The 20,280-nt window shown below is 58.0% G+C and overlaps 1 pseudogene; it reads right to left on the bottom strand.

Annotated features, from left to right (window-relative positions):
* LOC143672728 (low-density lipoprotein receptor-related protein 4-like) overlaps positions 1-20,280 on the bottom strand; it is a 32,253-nt pseudogene that overhangs the window by 10,831 nt on the left and 1,142 nt on the right.

The raw sequence follows: 20,280 nt of genomic DNA, 5'->3' as shown, positions 1-20,280 counted from the left end.
CGGGGCATTTCCTACCGACAGGATGGATGGGGGGCTGGGCGGGGCACCTCCTGCCAACTGGATGAAAGGGAGGGGTCAGGGCATTTCCTGCCAACCGGATAGAGGAGCTGGGCGGGGCACCTCCTGCCAGCCGGATGAAGGGGGCAGGGCACTTCCTGCCAACTGGATGGAGGAGCTCGGCGGGGCACTTCCTACAGGCCAGATGGAGGGACTGGGCGGTGTCTTGCCAGAAGGCAGGTTAACCAGGCCCCACACACCTTAGGCAAGAGGCGAGGCCTGCGAGCAGGTGACCATCAGAAAGGGAGATATTTCAAAAGCTACCTGTGCATTTTCACGGTGGTCCTACACCAGGAGTTCCCACCTCAGGGTCGGGGGCATGCCGCAGTCACTTGGGGGACTTCTCTAGGTAACATGTACCCCCCGCCCCCCAGCATGGGGTTCTGCTGAACCCCTCAAGGACAGCAAAGGGGAAGCCACCGTCCTTCCACATCGCAACCCCTGCCATGGCAAACATCCTATGAGGGCAGGATGGCCTAGTCCTCACCTAATCTGGGCCAAATATTTTGAGAATACTAAAACTGAAAGATGAAACAAAATCCCTGTCCACACCACAGGCTCCTACACTAGCACACAGATGCTGGTTCAGCTACAGGGCTCACCCATCAGTGAGTCCTAGAGGATCCTTGGTGCTCCCTCGAGCTCGGTGGTAGGGGTGGAAAGCTCCACGGCCCCAGCCTGACTTTATTTTTTAACACACTGGACTTTCACATAAATTTTATGCAAGTCCACCAGTTTGAGACTCTTCTCTAAGTGACGACACTACAAAGCGAGCTAAATCAGGAGTAGGACTCACAGTCCAAATTGCTAAACCATTTCAGTGCATTTAGAGGTCAGTGTAAAACACAGCCTCCCCATCAGAGATTGGAGGCAGGTCTGCGCCCCCGGGGGCCTCGGAGACCCCTCCTACCTGATGACATCGAGGAACACATCTGTGTAGTATACCTTCTTGTCCATGCTGTCATAGTCCAGGGCGATCACGTTGTTGAGCTCAGGGACAGGGACGTGCACATCCGTATGGTCACTGGTGTCCAGTGAGATGCACCAGATGGCGCCACGGCTGGAGAAGAGCAAGTAGGTCTCAGGAGCGGGGTCACACGTTCTCCCATCTCCCTTCAGCTGGATGCCCATGGGGCAGGTACAGGAGAAGCCAGAAGGCCAAGGCAGGCAGAGGTGGGAGCAGCCACCATTTCTGGAGCTGCACTTGTTGAAACCTGGTGATGAGAGCAAGAGGCACAAGTTTTCACACCCAACCTGGAAGACTGGCTGCATCTTTAAAAAGACCCTGGTTTCATGCAGCTGATTCTCTGCTTGTCTAGGAGGCAGGGTGTTGTGCTTGGTAGAGATGAGGCAGAAGAAGCAGAGGTGTCTCTGCGGGTCATTGGAAGGCAGGTGTAACTGTGGCCGCACCGAGGTGGAGCACAGACCCCGGAGGGGCTGAGGGGCTCTGCCTTTGGTGGTGAAGGAGCCCCTGTGCTCTGGGACATCTGTGACATCGCGCTGCCCCTAGAATGCTCCAAGACTCCGGCCTATCCCATGGGGTCTGCTCACCCAGTGGCTGGGCGTGGTCCACGGCCTGGATGTCCATGAGGTCCGGCAGGTTGGACCTGACCAGGATGACGTTGCTGCCCATGTGCTTGTCGGCCCACTGGATGCTGCGGGTCTGCCAGTCTGTCCAGTAGATGTAGGAGCCGAGCAGGGTGAGGCCATAGGATTGCTGCATGGGGGACACCAGAGTATGCCGGTTGTCCCCATTCAGGTCAGTCGTCTCGATTCGCTGGAGAGGAAGGGGAGGACAGGTGTGGCCATCAGAATGCCTGCCTCAGCCTGGCTCCCAGGCCCCAGCCATGGCCAGCAAGTCTCTCACCTAAGTGTGGGCATTGGCCCAGAGCAGCTGGGAGCTGGCCTTGTCCACAGTCAGCCCGTTGGGCCACCCCAGGTTGTTGCTGATGAGCACAGTGCGGTCTGAACCATCCATGCCAGACTGCTCGAGCTTGACGTTCTTCCCCCAGTCTGTCCAGTACATGAGCCTGGGCGAGGAAGGAAAGCAACTGGTGACATGCATGGCCACCCTTTCCCTGGAGCATGGGGAGTGCCTGAGATGCTGCACATAGTGCTTTTACATGGTTGCCTCCCTGACTCTTCTGCAGCTCCTGCACACGAGGCACTTTCACCAGCACCTGTTTCGCAGGCACGGAAGCTGGCCAGCAAGAGGTTACATGGTGGGCCCAAGGGGATGCGGCTAAGAAACAGAGAAGGAATTTGAACTCTGGTTTCCTCACTCCAAGGCCCACACTTTTGACCCCTGTACTTTCCACTGCCACCCAAACAGAAGTCACAGGGAACAAACAGCCCAGGGAGGTCCATCCAGGGCTTTCCAGGAACAGGCCTGCCCCCCACGGCCCATGGTGCGCACCTCCCTGGCCCTGCCTCACCCCATCTCGTGGAACAGTGCAATGGCCCATGGGCTGTCGAGGTCCTGCCACACCAGCACCTTCTGCATGGGCCCGTCCAGGCTGCCCGCTTTGATCCGGTTGGTTCCCGTGTCCGTCCAGTACACCTTTCTGCCAATGGCGTCCACCATGAGCCCATCTGTGGTCTGCAGCCCTGTGGGGAGTCAAGCGCGCACACTAGTTCCCACTTCTGATGGGCGGGCACTGCAGGGCACTGCGGGGCTCGGCGGGTGGGGCCGGGCTGTGAGGAGGCCCCATCTGTGGTGACGATGTCCTCGTGCCATGAGCCATCCAGGCCCGGGCAGCTGATCCGGTGCAGTGTGCTGTTGGTCCAGTACACCTTGCCTGTGGAGGAGGCTCAGCTCAGGCAGGGAAACCGAGGGAAGTGCAGAAATGCCGGAGTGGGACGGCTAGTGGGGTGGCTGCAGGCAGAGATGGGCAGGAAGACCTGCGGGGCAGGGGAGGGTGGGGCCAGGGGCACGGGAGGCAGAGGGCTGTGGCGGCTGTGGGATGGGGGCAGGAGGGACCCACACAGACCCTCCTGGGGGTCCACCCTGATGGCGATGGCGTTCTTCATGGTAATGTTGACGGGCACCACCACGTCGGCAAAATAAGGGATGTCCAAGGAGACCACGCGAACATCTACTCTCCTGGAGAAGATGAGGAAGCTGCTCATGCCTGCGTGGTGACCAGAAGGAGGGGGCATGCCCCTGACTGTGGCCATCGAGAGGAGTTGGGCTCAGGCCAGCCAACGGTCTGCGATCCAGGGAGAGCTATTCAAATGGAGACTAGAACAGGGTGGCTCTGAGGATGGAAAGAATTCACGTGCAGGAAGTGCCTAGCCCCGGCGCTGGCACAAAAGGGCTCAGGAGATGGCCGCTGTTTACTAATGTCATGGGAGCAGGTCTCGAGGAAGGACCCTCTGCTACAGAGCTTCAGAAATGGAGGAAAGACCCCAGAAGACTTTCTGCACAGCCTGAGAGGCACGATGCACAGCTCCTTTCTTACTCCAAATTCTCCAGCATGTCCGGTTCCAAATGCAGCCATGCAGATGCTGCCATTAAGCTGTGCTTATTGCATGACCACAAAGGGGCCACATCCAAGGGGGCAGGGTGCCACTTTCATTGCACACAAGGTGCATTTTATGTTTACTATGACCATTTTGGGGCAGGTGAAAGTAAAATGTCTTCTTTTAATCAAGTCATTATATTATGACATTTTTCCAACAGATAAAAGGAAAACGTCTTAAGGAAGGCGCACCTTTTCCTAACAGGCACAAGATCACCACCTGGGCCAGTTGGACCCCTGCCTCCAGTCCAGTGCACCTGCTCCTCTGGGCCTCTCCCCCTTTCTAAATGCACCCCCCCCCCAGTCTCTCCCCTAAGCCTCTAGAAGTTCCAGGAACCACAGGGCTTCTCAGACCACCTAGAGCCCATCTGCAACGAAAGAGCGCCGCCCCCCCCAGAAGGCTCCCTGCAGGTGTGTGATGCTCTGACTCACCTGGCGAACAGGTCTTGCCATCTGGCAGCAAGTTGATGCCTGTGGGGCAGGTGCAACTAAAGCCAGGGGGATTCGGGGACCAAAGACAGAGGTGGCTACAGCCGCCATTCTCCAGCGCACATGGTGTGGACACTGGGTAGAAGAGAAGAGGGCAGTCAGTGAAGAGAAGCTGGGTTCAAAGCCAGAGCTGGCCGGGGGCTGCCCACCTTGGGGCCAGCAGCAGTGGAAGACATGGATGTCCATGAGGCTGTCCAGGTTCTCCTGCAGGGTCTCCCATTCCCAGCCCGTCTGCCGGTCGGCGCTCTCAATGCTCTTGGTCTGCCAGTCAGTCCAGTAGATGCGCTCCCCATGAAGCTGGCTGGGGGAGCTGGCTCCCGATCAGCACCTGCGGGCCCAGGACAGGGTGACCCCAGGAGGGTCCGGGGCAGAGCCAAAGGCAGCTCTGCCCTGATCCCACAGGGCAGCCTTCAGCAGGCGCTGGAGATAAACCTGCCACTTAACTGGTAGAGGCCGGCACCAAGGATAAGGGGTGGGGGTGGGGGTGGGGTGGACGGAAAGAGACTGTATGCAGTTTACAGCATAGAAGCTCTCCACATTACTAATTCTAAAAGGAAAAAGAGCAAATTTCCAGTGGATACCATCTTAATCCAGCAATCAAAGATAAAATCACCAACAATGGGACAAACCAGCATCATGCACCTATGAGGAGGCTGAGACATCAGGACACAACTTCACTCACTGCTGCCAAAAAGGCATCATCTAAATCTTATCGGGATAAGGAAAATCTAAATTGAGGGATATTCTACAAAAGAACTGGATTTTACTCTTTAAAAATTCAAAAGTCAAGAAAGACATAACAGAAAGGCTGAGGAAGTGTCCCCGATTAGAGATTAGAAAGAGACGGCCACTAAACAGTGGGTGACTCTGGACTGGATCCTGGACCAAGGAAGACAGAAAGAAAGGGAAGCAAAGCTCTAAGGGACACTGGAACAATTGGTGGTGAATTCAAATGTGGAGTATGGGTTAGAGTCATATCAATGCTAAATTCCCTGATTTTAAAAATTGTACTGTGGTGATGTAAAACAATCTATGCACATAGGAAATATGTGTTAAAATATTTAGGATCAAGGGGAAGATGTCTCCAACTTAATCTCAGATGGTTCAGAAAAAAATTATATACATATAGAGAGAGACAGAGAGAGAAAAGGGAAGGCAGGGAGAGAGAGAGAATGGTAAAGCTGGTATGGCAAAATGTTAGTTATTGGTTTTTTTCTTACTCATCTTACAACATTTCTGTAACTTTGAAATTATACCAAGACACACAGTAATATAAACAAAAATAAAAGGGGGGGGTGGAGAGAGACTGAGATCCTGGGCCCAATATGCAGTTGGTGATTAATTAGTGTTGGTTATGGTGGTCATTAGAAGAGTCGGTGCAGTGGTCTCCCGCCCACAATCCAGACATATCCCCCGTTTCCTTTCGCCAGCAGCCAATGGCACCCACCGGGAAGCCAGCACCCCAAGGAAGCAACACCCACCCACACTACTCCCAGGACCTGTGTCCCCAAGCTGCCATCATTGCTAGCCAGTGGGGGCTGCTCTGCAGTCCACCAGGGCCCCGGAGGCTGCTTGTGCCAGACTTACCTTCCTCTTGCTGCCATCCAGCCCAGAGAACTCAATTGTCTTCATGCCGGCATCTACCCAGTACAGCCGCTGAGACCCGTAGTCAATGGCCAGTCCATTAGGCCAGGTCAGATTAGAAGCAACAATGACCTGGCGGCCAGATGCAACCATGCCAGCTCTTTCAATCTTGGAGCTTGCCCCCCAGTCAGTCCAGTACATGTACCTGGGCACAGGTAAGGGAGGCCTTATGCACCTTCGTGTCAGGACCTGGTGGGGAGTCAGGGCTGCAGGGCTTCTGCCGTCACAGCTGCCCCCACTCCCGGCTCTGCTCCCAGCCCAGCCCTGGCTCAGGCACCCCTTGCCACCCTCACACCCTCTGCCACTCCCCAAAGGCACCCAGGGTTTTAGAAAGGCAGCACCCACTGCTCAGGGAGTGGTCAGCAAATAAGGCCTTTTTCAGAATAAAGAAAGAGGAGAGGTGAAAATGGGGAGGAAGAAATATTTTCTCGACTGGATCTGTTAAATAATGACAACGCAGGGATTTAACAGAACACTATATAAGCCATAGTTAAAAAGAACAAGGCACACCAATATGATCAAATGGAAAGATAACCAAGACACAGAAAAGTGAAAAAGTTGTAAGACCCAGACCACCACCACCAAATGTACATGTACACTTAGAAAAAAAGCTGGAAAAATACCCTAAATGATTAACAATGGTTATTGCTGGAGAATGAGATTATAGGGAATTTTCACTTTCTACAGGTTTAACATTATTTTTTTTTACAATGAGTTACTTTTGGGAGCCAACGTCCCTTCCCCTTCCCCCCAAAAGCTGAAGAAATGTCAAGGGTTTCCTTGTTGCAGAGGAGACAGGGCTGCCACTAACCTTGTGGCTACCGCCACAACCCTCGCAGCCTCGGGGCGCCCTCCCTCATCCCCGGGCCACGGGGGGTGGCGGAGCAGGTGCTCACCCATCCACGGGCTCCACCACTATGTCCCGGGGGTGGTCGAGGTTCTCCCAGACTAGCACGGTGCGCATGCTGCCATCGGTGCTGGCCACCTCAATGCAGTCCGTACCTGGGGAAGCAAAGGCAGTGACCTCAGTTCCGCCCCTCACTCACCTCCCACCTGCTGTGCAGGCGATACACAGAAGTGTGCTTTCACAGATGGCCCGGCTAGCTAGGGAATCCAGTTGCAAGAGGAAATTCAGGGAGGTGACCAGTCCTTTTCTTAGAAACGCAAGGCTTCCCCAGCTCCAGCAACTGGTCCTGCTTTCTCACTTAAGGCGATGACACCCAAACTCGTGTGTGCATAAGAACCCAAAGACTCTGGGCTCAGAATCTCAAGATAATGATTCAGTAGGTCTAGGGTGGGACACCAAATTTTGCATTTCTAACAAGTTCCTGGGTGCTGCTGGTGTTCCTGAGCCAGGGATCACTCTTGGAATAGCCGTGGTTTGAGGTGTCTCCATGCCTGCCATGCCTACCAGGTGAGAAAATAAATACCTGTTTTACCCAGACAGCGAGGGACAGAAAACCCACAGGGCCCTAGATTCCTCCTCTGAAATGCTTTAAAACACTCTCACCCCCTTCACCATCTGCACAGGAGAAGTATCTGCCGTTCGACTGGCAAATGCCACAACTCCAGGACTGAGCTTTGATTGCAGGTCTGTAGCAGCCCAGTCGTTCCTGACCCACCAGGGACTCAGGCCGAGAAATGCGGTCAGGATGGGCACGGGGTCCATTCAGCCCGAGGCCAGCATCTTAAATAAGAGGACTCCCAAAGCGGCGGGCACCCACAGCCGGCAGTGCCGCCCTGCACACACCTGCATCCATCCAGTACAGATTGTTGGTGACCCAGTCAATGGCCAGGCCCGCAGGGCTCCCCAAACTGGTGTCCACTACCACCTGGGCAGGAAGCAAAGCTCTGTCACCACCTGTACTTTCGCTCCATCTCTGGGCACACACTCAGCCTGGCCCCAGGTCTGGAGAAGGCAGGGGAGCCCTCGTCCTGGAGGGCGGCTGCCATCCCCATGGTCACCCGCCCTCGCGGGCCGCCCTGTGGAGCCCTAACCTCCTGGCCCGTCCCATCGCACTTGGCCCTGCTGATGGTGTCAGTGCTGATGTCCGTCCAGTACACGTAGTCATCCCCGGAGTCCCAGTCAAGGGCCACAGCACTGCACATGTCGACCAGTGGGATGACATCATCAGACAGGTCCTCTGTGTCAAAGCTGATCCGATGGATGTCCATCCTTTGGGCAAAAAGCAAGAACTTATCAAGACCTGTTCAAAGGCCAAAAGGGGTCTCCTTTTAATGCTCTAAATACAGTAACAGTGGCAGACACAGGTGCTGGCCTGTGTGAAATTGGTTCAATCACACCGCCGGCCCCTCTGGTCCCCTGCTCGGCACACTGCAGGCCCCTCAGGACACGGGCAGCCCACGCGGCAGAGTCAGCACTTCGGATCAAAGGGAAACAGGTTCTGCCCAGGGCCCCGAAGCATGTCTGGTGGTTCTCCTCTCCATTTCTCTCTCCTAGTTGTTTTCTCCCATCTCCTCTAGTGCACTGGCCGGCTCACTGCCCACCCCCCCACCACTTCTCTGGCCTTGGTATCTGCTTTGAGTTTCTGCCATTCTACTCCATCAGCTAGAACCCTTCTCCCTGCTTTTCTCTCTACAGCTTTAGCCAAGAGTGACTATTTTCTGGGCACACACTCTCTGTCATGCCCTGTGCTTGCTGCTTGACTTGTCTGGTCTCCTTCCCTCACACCAACCCTTTGGGAGACGTACTATTCTTGTTCCTACTTTCTAGAGAAGGCGAACAGGACCAGCATGACATGGCCACAAAGCCCCAGAGCTGGGACTTGAATCCAGTCTGTCTGGCTCCAGCGACAGAGCTTTGGCCACTCCCCCTGAAACTTTTCCCCCTTGCTCTTCCCTACCATCTGCCTCTCCTCTGTTCTGAGTGGGCTCCTAGTGAAGACTTCTGTCTGGAAAGGTAATTTCTGCCTAGTAATATCAATCCTCTTCTCTCAAGCTCTGGGAAACCCTTAAGGGGAAGCTCCTGGGACAATCTCTTATGTCTCACTAAGACAGCATGAGATGAGCCGGGCACAAAAGAACACAAGGGAAAACCTCAGAGAAGGACACCAGGTTCTCAATCCATGTGTGTTGAAACAATATTGTCCGGTTCCTCTGGAATTTTTCCCTAATCTTGCTCTTTGGAAAGGACCCAGATCCCAAGAGAATATTATTTTAACCCAAGATGAGAGGGTCAGTGGGGTACAAAGTAGAACAACAGCAGCTGCTGATGTGTGAGGAAGTACCCAGACCCCTCTCTGGTCATGCAACAAGCTAAATCACACCTCTCTGGGTTAGGACAGTCCTAGGAAAACTCACCTGCATGGCTCTGAATTACACCAGGCCACCCCTCAGAGCAGCAACCCTGCAGGAGCCCAAAGCAAGTCAGAGCAGCAACTCTGGGCAGGACCAGGGAGCTGGCGCAGGAGGCAGGGAGGTCCACTGTCTTTCACTGGGCATGGATTTATCCAGACCTATGTATACTACGCATCATGGGAGATGCTGATTTTGGCGCCCTGGTTTAGAAAGGCCTGGTACCTTCTTGCTGCTTCTAGATTCTACCTGGTGAAATGACAGACAAGCCATGCTTGAGGCCTCAGTGATGCTGGGGCCTCTGTCTCAGCCTTGCCCTAGGAGAGCCCACCCCCCAGATGCCTCCTCTCCAGGTGTTAGGTAGGAGGCTGGCTCCTCCCACACCGGGCAATCCCTCAAGGCCCCGTCCTTTGTTCCTCCACCCACCCTCCCAGGCCCCACGCTGAGGCCAGCGCCCAGACCCACTCACTTTGGGCACAGGCATGGCTGCTGATCTTGCAGAAGCCAGTGGGGCAGGTACAGGTGTAGTTCTGCCTGCTGGGTAGACAGAGGTGGATGCAGCCTCCATTGTTGTCTCCACAGTGGTTTTTTCCTGCTCAAAGAGCCCAGAGCAAGAGCACTGAGTGAGACCAAGTTTTTGTGAGATGGAGCCAGGGCTAGGAAGCAGGAGTTTAGCCACACTATGCACTGCTAGAAGACAGGAATCAGGTCTTATTATTTTTTCAACCTGCCCCAGCTGCTAGCACGGGGAGTCCCTGGCACCCAGGAGTTGTCCTACAAATGTTTTCAGGAATTAGGTGGGGCAGTGATGCAGGGTGAGTCAACAGTCTCATGAGTCTCTATGCTGCACCGCCCCGCATGCCCAGCAGAGGGAGCGTGGCCCACGTCCCACCCTCAGTGATCAGCAGAGGCAAAGGCAGCCGGGACTGGTGCAAGGGAGGTTCTCGGGCACCAGAGACCCCGTCTCTCCCTGGGCTTCACTGGCTCACCCCTTGGGCGGCGCTTTGTGTTTTTACCTGGAGGCTGGCACTGGGGGTGTAAGGTATGGATGTCCATGGGGAAGTGGAGCTTGTTGCAAATGATTTCCTGATTCTTGCCCGTGAACTTGTTGGCACTGTTGATGCTCTTGGTGTGCCAGTCTGTCCAGTACAGGCTGTCCTCAAACACTGTGATGGCGAAGGGGAGTGGCAGGCCTGGGGAGGCCCAGTGAGTTCTCAGCGAGATGTGCCGGATCTCAGTGTGCCATGGAGGGGTGGGCAGGCCGGGGTTGGGTGGGTGGGCAGGCCAGAGGGGTGGTGGGAAGGTGGGGGGGCGTGTAGCCAGAGGCTGGGTGGCTGGCGGGCAGGCAGGGGTAGCTGGGATGGGTGGCTGTGGTGGGGCAGGCCTACCCTGGCTGATGACAGCCTTGTGGTGACTCCCGTCCAGATTGGCCCTCTTGATGACATGGTGCTTGGCGTCCACCTAGTACATGCAGTGGCCAGCGCAGTCGCTGGTGAGGCCATTGGGCCAGAAGAGATGGGTGTCAGCGATGACATGGCACGCAGAGCCGTCCATGCTGGAGGCCTCGATGTGTGGTGTGTTGCCCCAGTATGTCCAGTAGATGGTCCTGGGTGGGAGAGTCGAGAGGCCACCCAAGGGTAGTGGCTCAGCAGCCAGATGGCAAAGACACCAGATCCCAGCAGCTGGGAGACTCTTCTCATTCACCCACAGGGTGCTTTCCAAAAGCTTGAATTCAGGGGTCTTTAGACAGGACATTCACTCATTTATCAAAAAAAAATTCCCGAGTACCAGGCACGGGAGGACACTGTCCTAAGCTGGGGAGCCTTAAGTAAGTTGATGGTAAAATACTGAACACCTAAAACTTACCTACTGGGCATTATGAACCTTTTCAAATACATCATCTCATTTCATCATCATACAACTATGAGGCAGGTACATGCTTTTAGCATCAATTAAGAAATAAGTAAACTGAGGCAAACAGTGGTCAATGAGCCCAGGGTCACACAGCTGGTCACTGCAGACCCAAGACCCAACCCAGCTCTGTCCGGTTCAGGGTCCCCATCGCCAAGGCACCCTGGGGGAGCCCATGGGCCTGGGGAATGCCCTAGAAGTCACAGGAGGGACTCAGGAGCTTGACTGCCCAACTCACCCTTCCATGGGGTGCAAGGTGAGGGCCCAGAGCTTCTCGAGGTTCTGCCACAGCAGCACCTTCCAGTGGGCTCCGTCCAGGATGGCCACCTCAATCCTTGACGTCCCCAAGTCAGTCCAGTAGAGTTTGTCGTGGACCCAGTCTACAGCCAAGCCTCCTGTGAGAGGCAGGGGCAGTTAGCCGCTCAGCCTGGGCCCCCCGTGCTACTCTAACAAGAGCAAATGCCCACAGGAGGCCAGGAACGCTGTAGCCATTCTGCATATACTAACTCATTTCATTCTTACTGCAACCCTGTGAGGTGGGGACTCTAATTCCCATGAAGAGGAGGAAATGGGGGCAGAGAAGTCAAGCAGCCAACCAAGGCCATGCCTTCACACGTCCCTGCCGACCATGCTGCACCCGGGCTCGGGTCTGCCCTGCTCTCTCTCAGGGGTTTGCAATTTGTGGCCTCAGGTCCTGCAGAGGCACTGCAGAAGCTGCACCAAAGGTGACACCCTTCACCCACGCGTATGACAGCCTGAGGCCGCAAGGTGAGTGCCAATGTCCTTTCTTCCATGAACACTGAGATACAATTATCTGGGTCAGCCAGAATGTTCTCAAAACTGACCTAGCAAAAGAAATTCGGGAACAAACTGGATGCTAAGCCTGATAGGAAATTGTAACCATCACACACAGATCTTCTGATTTCAAATCACTGTACTCATCAAAAGCCTTCCTGAGCTTATGGACTGAGCTCAGTCATGGGCAGATGTAGGCGTGGGCTGTGCGTCCAGCTCTGGACCTACAAAGGGAGTCCGTGCTGACCAGTATTTCCTATGTTGTAGTCCATCTAAGATTTCACTGGAAGAAAAAACAGGTTCTGCTGCCCGCGACTGACCAACTGCCCCTCGGCCTCTTCCGTGGCCGCTCTGTGAGCTCTGAGGGCCCCCATACCATCCCCAGGGCCCACCCCACCTGGGCTCTCCAGCCCCGTGGACACGACTTCCTCCACGCTGCTGCCGTTGAGGCTGGCCTGCAGGATCTGGTCCAGGGTGATGTCCGACCAGAAGACGAGCTCACGCCAGTGGTGGAAGTCCAGGGCGATGGCGTTCTCCAGGTTGAGCAGCAGCGTATACTCGGGGCGGTGCGGCAGCACCTGCTGGATGCCAATGCAGTTGGCGAACAGCAGCACTGGCTCCAGCCCTGCGGTGCAGCACAGAAATGGGCCTGGGCTCCAGAGCCACCCTGGGGCACTTCGGCACGCCCCCCCTCCCAGCTGGCAGGGGGGGCTGGCCACCAAGCGGGCTGCAGGTGCTCTCCAGGAGTAGTGGGAGAGAGGGACCCCAATGGTTCCCCTCACCCATGCAGGGCTCTCTTGCCAGGAAGGCAGCTCCCTCTGCGCCACACTGAGATGGATGTCGCTCAGGCGTTCAGTCAGCTTCTTGGGCCCGTCCAGGCCCAGCCCTGTACCAGCCTGGCCAAACGCCAGCACCCCTCACTCAGTGCCCTCTACCCAGTGCCCTCTGCCCCGGATCCCTCATCCAGTGCCCTTACACGGCACCCTTTACCCAGCGCTCTTACCCAGACCCTTGCAGCTGTGCTGGTCAGGATGCAGCTCATAGCCCACTTTGCACCAGCACTGGAATGCCCCCTCGCTGTTGGTGCAGCCCTGGCTGCAGTACCCCTCCTCAGCACATTCTTTCACATCTGGGAGGGGCAGGCGGGGTCAGGAGCATGCCCCTCCACTGTCCGCAAGCCACCAGCTGCATTCCCGCCCATGTGCCCCCATCCTGGCCAGGCTGTGTTACAAGTGATTCCACCTAGGCTGGAATCCATCCTCTGCCACTCATCAGCTGTGTGGCCTTCAACAAATTACCTAACCTCTCTGAGCCTCAGTGTCCCCATCTGTGAAATGGGAGGGACAGTTCCCACCTCTTAGGGTTGCCGGGGGGATTAAATGAGGCCTGGTCCAGCAAAGGCCTGACCCTGAGGGGATCCAGCCACCTGCCTGCAGCCCATTCCCGGTGGACCAGCTCACCCTGGCACACTTGTCCATCCTCCATGAGCCGATAGCCTGTGTGGCAGGTGCACTGCACTGCCCCCCGCACCAGCTGGCACTTGTGGGTGCAGCTGCTGTTGCTGACGCTGCAGCTCTCCTCTCCAGTCTGGGGCCCTGTGCCAACCATGCCAGAGATGGGGGCACAGACCACAGTCCCCCACCGATGGCTGCCTGGGCATTCCCCAGGCCAAAGACAGGGCTCCTGGGCTGTGAGGGCCCCTGCTCGGCCACCTGCCCTCGGGGCACTCATGGCAGCTCTGTGGGGTGTGCTCATTACTGTGGTCCCCACAGTCGTCGATCCCGTTGCACAGCTTCCGCTACCCGATGCAGCGCCCGTTCCCACACAGGAACTAGTCCGAGGCACACTGGGGGCTTCCTGGGGAGGGAAGGGGGCGGGGAGGGTCACACAGGGCAGGCTGGGGTCCGCAGAGGAAGGGAGCCCGTTATTGCCCAGACAGATGAGATTTGGGGCGGGAGGGCTGGGGTCCTGGGCAGGAAGCAGCTCCATGGCAGCGTGCCCTGTTCTCCCCATGACGCCCCAGAGGGAAAGCGGAGCATGCAGAAGAGAAGGGGACATGCAGGGGCACTGGCAGCGGGGGTCGGGGACCGGGGGTCGAGGGGCTGTCAGCCGCCGCGGCCCCAGCGAAGGCAGCTGCACGCGTGCAGCAATGTGAGTGGCCACCGGACTGCGCAGCCCTTTATCACGTTCCGGGCTGGGGCTGCAGGCCGCACCACACCTGTGTCTGGCCCTGATAAGTGGGTAGGGCAGGTGCGGCCCAGGCCATGGTCCAGGACTGAAAAAGGCCCACCTCGGCCCCACTGGACAGGCAGCCAGGCCTGCCTCTACCCCCACCCCACCCAACCACAGCCAGGGGTCTGGGGCAGCGATGCGAGACCCCACCTGTGTTCTCGCAGTTCTCTTCATCACTGTTGTCCGCACAGTCTTCCTCCCCATCACAGCGCCAGGACAGCCGAACGCAGCGGCATGACCGACAGCGGAACTGTTCCGCTGTGCACATCAAGGCGGCTGGGTAAAGCGGAGGCCTCGTGACAGGTTGGCCTCCAAGTCTCCGCCTGCACCCCAAAGCGGCTCTTGATGTCAGCGCCCCTGCCAGAGCCAGTCTTCCTGACCCTGGCATCACGGCTGGCCCTGGTGGCACCTGCAGCGCAAATCACCAGTAGGCAGGGACCACCCTTGAGACACCTGAGGACCCTCAGCGGGGACACGGCCAGGACAGATGCGCTACTAGGGGCATGGCCTTTGGGGCTGGTGCCTCGAGCCGGGCACGACCTGCCCACGTGCACAGAGGTGCCATGCAAAATGTCCTGTCCTGCTGGCCCCTGGCCCCGTGTGCCTCCCCAGGCCTGGCCCCACTCACTGCAGTTGTGCTCGTCGGACTGGTCGTCGCAGTCGGCATCGCCATCACAGCACCAGCCCACGTTGGTGCACAGGCCACTGCCACACATGAACGCCCTGGAGCGGCAGGGCTGCTGGGAGGCTGCATACACCACGCCCGTCACAGCCGGCCCACGCACAGCTCCCCAGCGCAGGCCAGAAGGCAGGACCCATGCCAGCCACCCGGAGCGCAGGCACCCATGCCTGGCCCCGCGCCTCCCTGGAAGGGCCCCAACCGGCCCCTGCGGCCCCATCTGGCCCCTCCAATGCTCACAGCAGTCAGACTCATCTGACCAGTCTCCACAGTCGTCGTCGCCATCGCAGCGGTAGGTGTCAAGGATGCAGTGACCGTAGGCGCACGGGAACTCCTCCAGGCTGCAGGGGCGGCCCGCACCATGGACGCTGTGGGGCAAGGGGCTCTGCTCAGACTGGTGGAGGGGTGCTCTGACTGCCGGGGTGGTGTCCGGTCAGGTTGCTTCCTCATGAGGGAAAGAAAGGGGCCCTCCTGCCCACTGGGGGGCTTGCAGTAGGGTGGGAGCTCTTGGACTCCACCCGCCCTGCCCGCCACAGCGCACTCCTCGGACCAGCCCACTGAGGGCACATGCCCTGTCCCAGTCCAAGAGCCCGAGGCCAGGGCCACTCATTGCAGCTCTCCTCGTCAGAGCCATCCTTGCAGTCGGTGTCGCCATCGCAGAACCAGTGCTCAGCGATGCAGCCTTCGTCACTACAGTGGAACTCTTTGTCGAAGCACTTGCACAGGTCTGGGGGGCAGAAGCTTTCCTGAGGGCCCCCACAGGTGCCTGCTGCCCCCGGGCTGTGATCCCACCCAAAGGCCCTGCAGACCCAGGGTGGATGGTCTGGGGGAAAGCTGGGCCCTGGGGAGCCCAGGCCTGCCCCATGGTCTGGTTCTGGGGCGGGGGGCCGCCCCCTGCCTTCCTGCAGCCGGGGCTTGAGGTGGCACCATGGCTGCACCCTTGCGCCTGCCTGCCCCCCCCCCTGAGCCCCCTCACCGCACTGCTCATCGCTGTTGTCGCCACAGTTGTTGTCACCGTCGCAGCGCCACAGTCTCCGGATGCAGTAGCCATTCCAGCAGGGGAACTCGTCCTCCTCATACTCACGGGGCACTGCGGGCATGGGGGCGGTCAGTGGTCAGCGGTCAGTGGGGAGCGGAGCCCAGGGAGCCCTCCCAGTCTGCAGCACTCACGACAGTACTGCTCGTCCGAGTTGTCCTCGCAGTCGTTGTCGCCATCACACACCCAGGAGCGATGGACGCACTTGCCGTTGTCACAGTGGAAGTCCAGTGGGGAGCAGGTGGGCAGCACTGAGTCCAGGAGGGGACAGAAGGGCTCGTCCATCCCATGCGTGGCTTGCGCGCACCAGCCCGAACCCCTTCCCATGCCTGGTCCCAGGTCTCCCGGCCACCCCGGCCCCCACGCACACCCTGCTCCTGCCCCAGCGGACGGAAGCCCCACCAGAGGGGAGTGGTGGCCAGGGGTCCCGGGGCCGGGGAAAAACCACCCCAGGAAGTCAAACCATGGATAACGGAGAAAGAAAACATGAGCAAGAGGAACAGAAGTGGGAAAAAGAGAGAGCTGGACTGTCTCTTTCTCTTCTCTTACTAAACAAAGATTAACACATGTAGGCTCAAACCCCACTTCCAGAACTCATTACTTACACTGAGAGGTCAGTTACCCTCTCTGAGCAACAGTTTCTTTGAGTGTAGAATGGGGATAATTATACTCGGCTCACAGAGGCCTTTTGAGATAATGCATATGAAAGTGAGGCATTTACAATCATCACAATTAGTGAACGGGTTAATTAATAAGGCTCAGGTTGTAGTTTCATTCTCATCAGATTAATTAGCACCGGCGGCTACCGTGCTGCAGGTGAGAGACCGCCTCCCCAAACCCCAGCAGCTGGCTCAGCAGCGGCATCTCTACACATCCAAGCCAGGGCACCCAGGCCACCTGGGCACAGGCCACTACTTTGAAGGGCAGAGGGTGATTTAAAGAAAATGTAAGATTTCTTCCAAAATTTATGATATTTAAAAAAGCTATGCCTGCATAGCTAAGACAAGAAATGGAAATCATCTGCATCCATGTAGAGTCTGTAAATGTAAAATGCAGAGTAGGTAGGACACATACACAAATGCCTCTGCACATAAACATCAGGGAGAGCTACCCGGAGGGACCGCCTGCTGCCCCGGGGCACTCTCCCCCACGCTTGTGTCCAGGCTGGGTGGGCTGCACACATGAGCACAGGAGAGGCAGGGCAGGGGTGGCGGGCCAGAAACCTCCCTCTGTGGGCTCGGCCCTCTGAGCCTGCTGCAGGGGACCCACAGGGCCCACTCCAGCCTTGGCTGGCTCCCCAGCCCCGGGGACACTTTCTTACTACAGTCATCCTCACCGCTGTGATCCCCACAGTTGTTGTCCCCATCACACTGCCACTGGGCGGGGATGCAGGTGCATTCGCCGAGGGCGCTCACCGCGCACGTGAAGTGGCTGCGGCCACAGGTGCACTCGGGGCTGCAGGCCAGGCCTGGGCAGAAAAGGGATGGGGGTAGGTGGGGGCTCGGCTCCTGCCCATGCAAAGCCTGCACAGGGGGAGGGCCGGGAGCCCAGGTGGGCATGGTGCTAAGGGGACACCCCTCATACCCCCCCACCCCTTCCCTGGGCAGAAATGGCCAGGCAGGGTCCCTCTGTCTCCCTCTAGGCCCAGATGCGGTGATCCGGGCAGCAGGCAGGTGTGGAGGAAGGAGAAAGTGTGCTATCAGCAGGTCTCCAATTCCTCCCCCCCAAACCCGGGTTGAGATACAGAAGATTCCACCTCTGTCCAGGGCCTCGGGACTTGGTCACGGACGCAAGACACATGAGTGGGGTTAAAATGGTGGAAGTCCCTTTAGTACAGGAGCCCCTGGGGAGAAGGGTGGCCAGGAGGGGGGTCAAGGGGTGGAGAGGGGCGGGGACAGCCAGGGCCCTCCTGTCCAAGGGGCAGGCGGCAGCCTGGAGAAGGGGGACAGAGGCAGCCCCTGCCCCGCCTCAGCAGGAGGGGCCTGCCCAGCGCGCATCAAGCACTCTGCCCGCTGAGTTCCATGACCAGCTGCCACAGTCCTCGCCAGCGTGCCCGGCAGGATGCCCGGGGTCGTGTGGGAAGGGCACAGTGTCCCCGACCCAGCCTCAGCTGGAACATGGGGCTTTGCCAGGGTCACTTCGGGCTCCCAGTCTTCATCTAACCGCTCAGGCCTGTGGCCACCCCACCGCCCTCCCCACCCGCTCCCTCCCCATGCACCCTGTCCCCCCTGGTCTGAGGCAGCAGTGCTCAGCCCCCACCCCACTGCCCCCCGCCCTCACCATTTCCCTGGCCTGCCTCCCCTCTCTTGGCTCAGCTCCTTGAGGCACATCCTTACCTCACATCAGAATCACTGGCCTGGCTCAGTTAGGGCTCAGGGCGGGACAAGAGGGCAAGCTGCCACCCCTCCAGGGTGCGCCTGAGACCCTACCCCTCCTGGCCTCAACCCAAGAATGAGCACGAGGCAGGGCCCTTCTTGCAGGTGGATGGCCAGATGGGGATCTGTGAACCCCTGAAATGGCAGAGAAATGTGTGTTTCTGAGGCCAGGGGCCACAGCACTCGCCAGGCTTTTGGCCGAGGCATCACCCCCTCCCCAAAGGCTGAGGGAGAGGGGAGGGCTTCCACCGGTGCCCCGGAGACCCTGGCAGGTGGGGCAGCTCCGCACCCCAGCAGGCTCACCCAACCCCATAGTTTCTGCCTCCCCAAGTCACTTTGCAAATTCAGGGTGGGAGATTATTTCCCAGGGCAGCCTGCAGACCCCTGCCCCATCTTCTCAGGCCTGCTCAGAAAGCACTAGAAGGGACAGGGGCTCTTCTCGCTCAGACCTGGGCCACAGACATGGCCTCTCAGACCTCTGCACCACAGCTGCAGAGACCATCTTAGGGAGGTCTGGCCAGGCTGACAGCAAAGAAGACACGTTCAGGGGCTGCACAAGGGGGAGTTCCCCAGGAGGGACCCTGCCCAGGGAAGAACAGTGAGGAGGAAAAAAGAGGCTCAGTCAGTGGTTCTCAATGGGGACGACTTTGCTCGCTGTCCAGGAGACCTTGGCCAGGGGTGGAGATAGCCAGGTGGTCAGGACTGGCGCCCAGCGGGCAGAAGCCAGGAGGGGCTGAAAGCATCCACACTGCATGGACAGCCCCACCGCAGGGAACCCAAATGCCAATGGTGCCACACACAGGAGAGTGTGGGGTGCCCAGCACAGGGTCCAGTAAAGAGGGGGGACAGAGCAGAGGGGAAGGCAGGGGTGGAGGACCAGCAGGTTGCCCAGACCAGACAGGCCCACATTCCGCCACCAACCTGACCTCGTTGCACACGCCACTTCACCCCCTAGGTCTCGGCCTCCACATTTGTAAAAAGACCACAAGGACTGGACAGGAAAATACGTGTAGAAGAAACGGACCTCATGCCTTGGCACAAAGGAGCCGGGGGTGGGGGGTGCAGGGAGCATGGGGCACAGCAGTGAGGGGTGCAGGGTGTAGCGATGCAGGCACAGGGGTGTGGAGATGCAGGGTCTAATCTTTCCCCAGAGGACCTTGGTTTTAAGGCACAGGCACTGGGCTTGGAGAGCAGGAAGAGCAGAGCCGGCTGTCTGCAGGTGAGAGGGCTGCTGCAGGTGAAGAGGAGACTCGCCCGCGATCCCCAGGACCCCACCCTGCCTTTGGCTGAGTGGTGCTGGAGCTCCTGACCTCACTCGGGAACAAAGCGCTCCACGCGAGGGGTGTCAGGAGAGCCACAGGCAGTGCAGCACCCCACTTCCCACATGCCCAGCGGCACCTGGGCTGGCTCTGCGAAGGCTGGGCAGCCCCGGGTCAGGCCGGCCCTTGACCAGGCCTTTCCTAAAGTAAAGAGATGCACTGCGCCCCAAAAGCAAGCGGTCCTCAACAGCCACGGCCCTCAAGGTCCCAGAGGTGGAGGGGCTGCCTTTGTCCTCGAGGCTGGGCTGCGATCAGAAAGGACAGCTTTCAACCCTTTCCAAATGCAAGAGCAGTGCCTGAAGCAAGAGAACGGGGACACAGTGGCGAGGCGCAGCCCCCACATGGAGGGCTGGCCCTCAGCACCTTTGCCACGCTTCTGGCTTGGAAAGCCACTCAAGGGTGCCCCTCACTCTGGGGCCAACGTTTTCAACAGGGGAGGGTTTCCCCTGGCTTCGCTCTCTCCGATGACCAAGGCACCCAGCTCTTAGAACACATGCCCATGTGCTCACTGGGGCGTCTGAGGGCTGAACGGATGTGCACCCCCACACCTCCCCAGCCACCTCCACCCCATCACTGCTTCTTTCTGAGGAGAGAACGGAAACCGTCCCGGACAGACAAGACCCAGTTTAGCAGGGTGCTGAGAGCTCAGCATGGCAGTCAAATGCGGGTTCCAGTCCTGGCCTGCCAGCAGCTGTACAACTGGAAACAAAGTATTTAATGCCTCTGAGGCTCAGTTTCCTTATCTGTAAAATGGGAGGAAGGGTATTACCTAAAAGCTTTTTCATAAAGATTACGTTAAATAATCCATGGGTGATAATTACATTCTGGTGTCAACTTGGCCAAGTGATGCTGCCCGGCTGTCTGGTCAGACACGCACTGGCCTGACCACTGCAGCAAGGGTATTTCC

The sequence above is a fragment of the Tamandua tetradactyla genome (assembly GCF_023851605.1).
Source record: "Tamandua tetradactyla isolate mTamTet1 chromosome 9 unlocalized genomic scaffold, mTamTet1.pri SUPER_9_unloc_1, whole genome shotgun sequence".
NCBI classification, from domain to species: Eukaryota; Metazoa; Chordata; class Mammalia; order Pilosa; family Myrmecophagidae; genus Tamandua; species Tamandua tetradactyla.
This window is presented reverse-complemented; position numbering and strand designations above follow the sequence as displayed.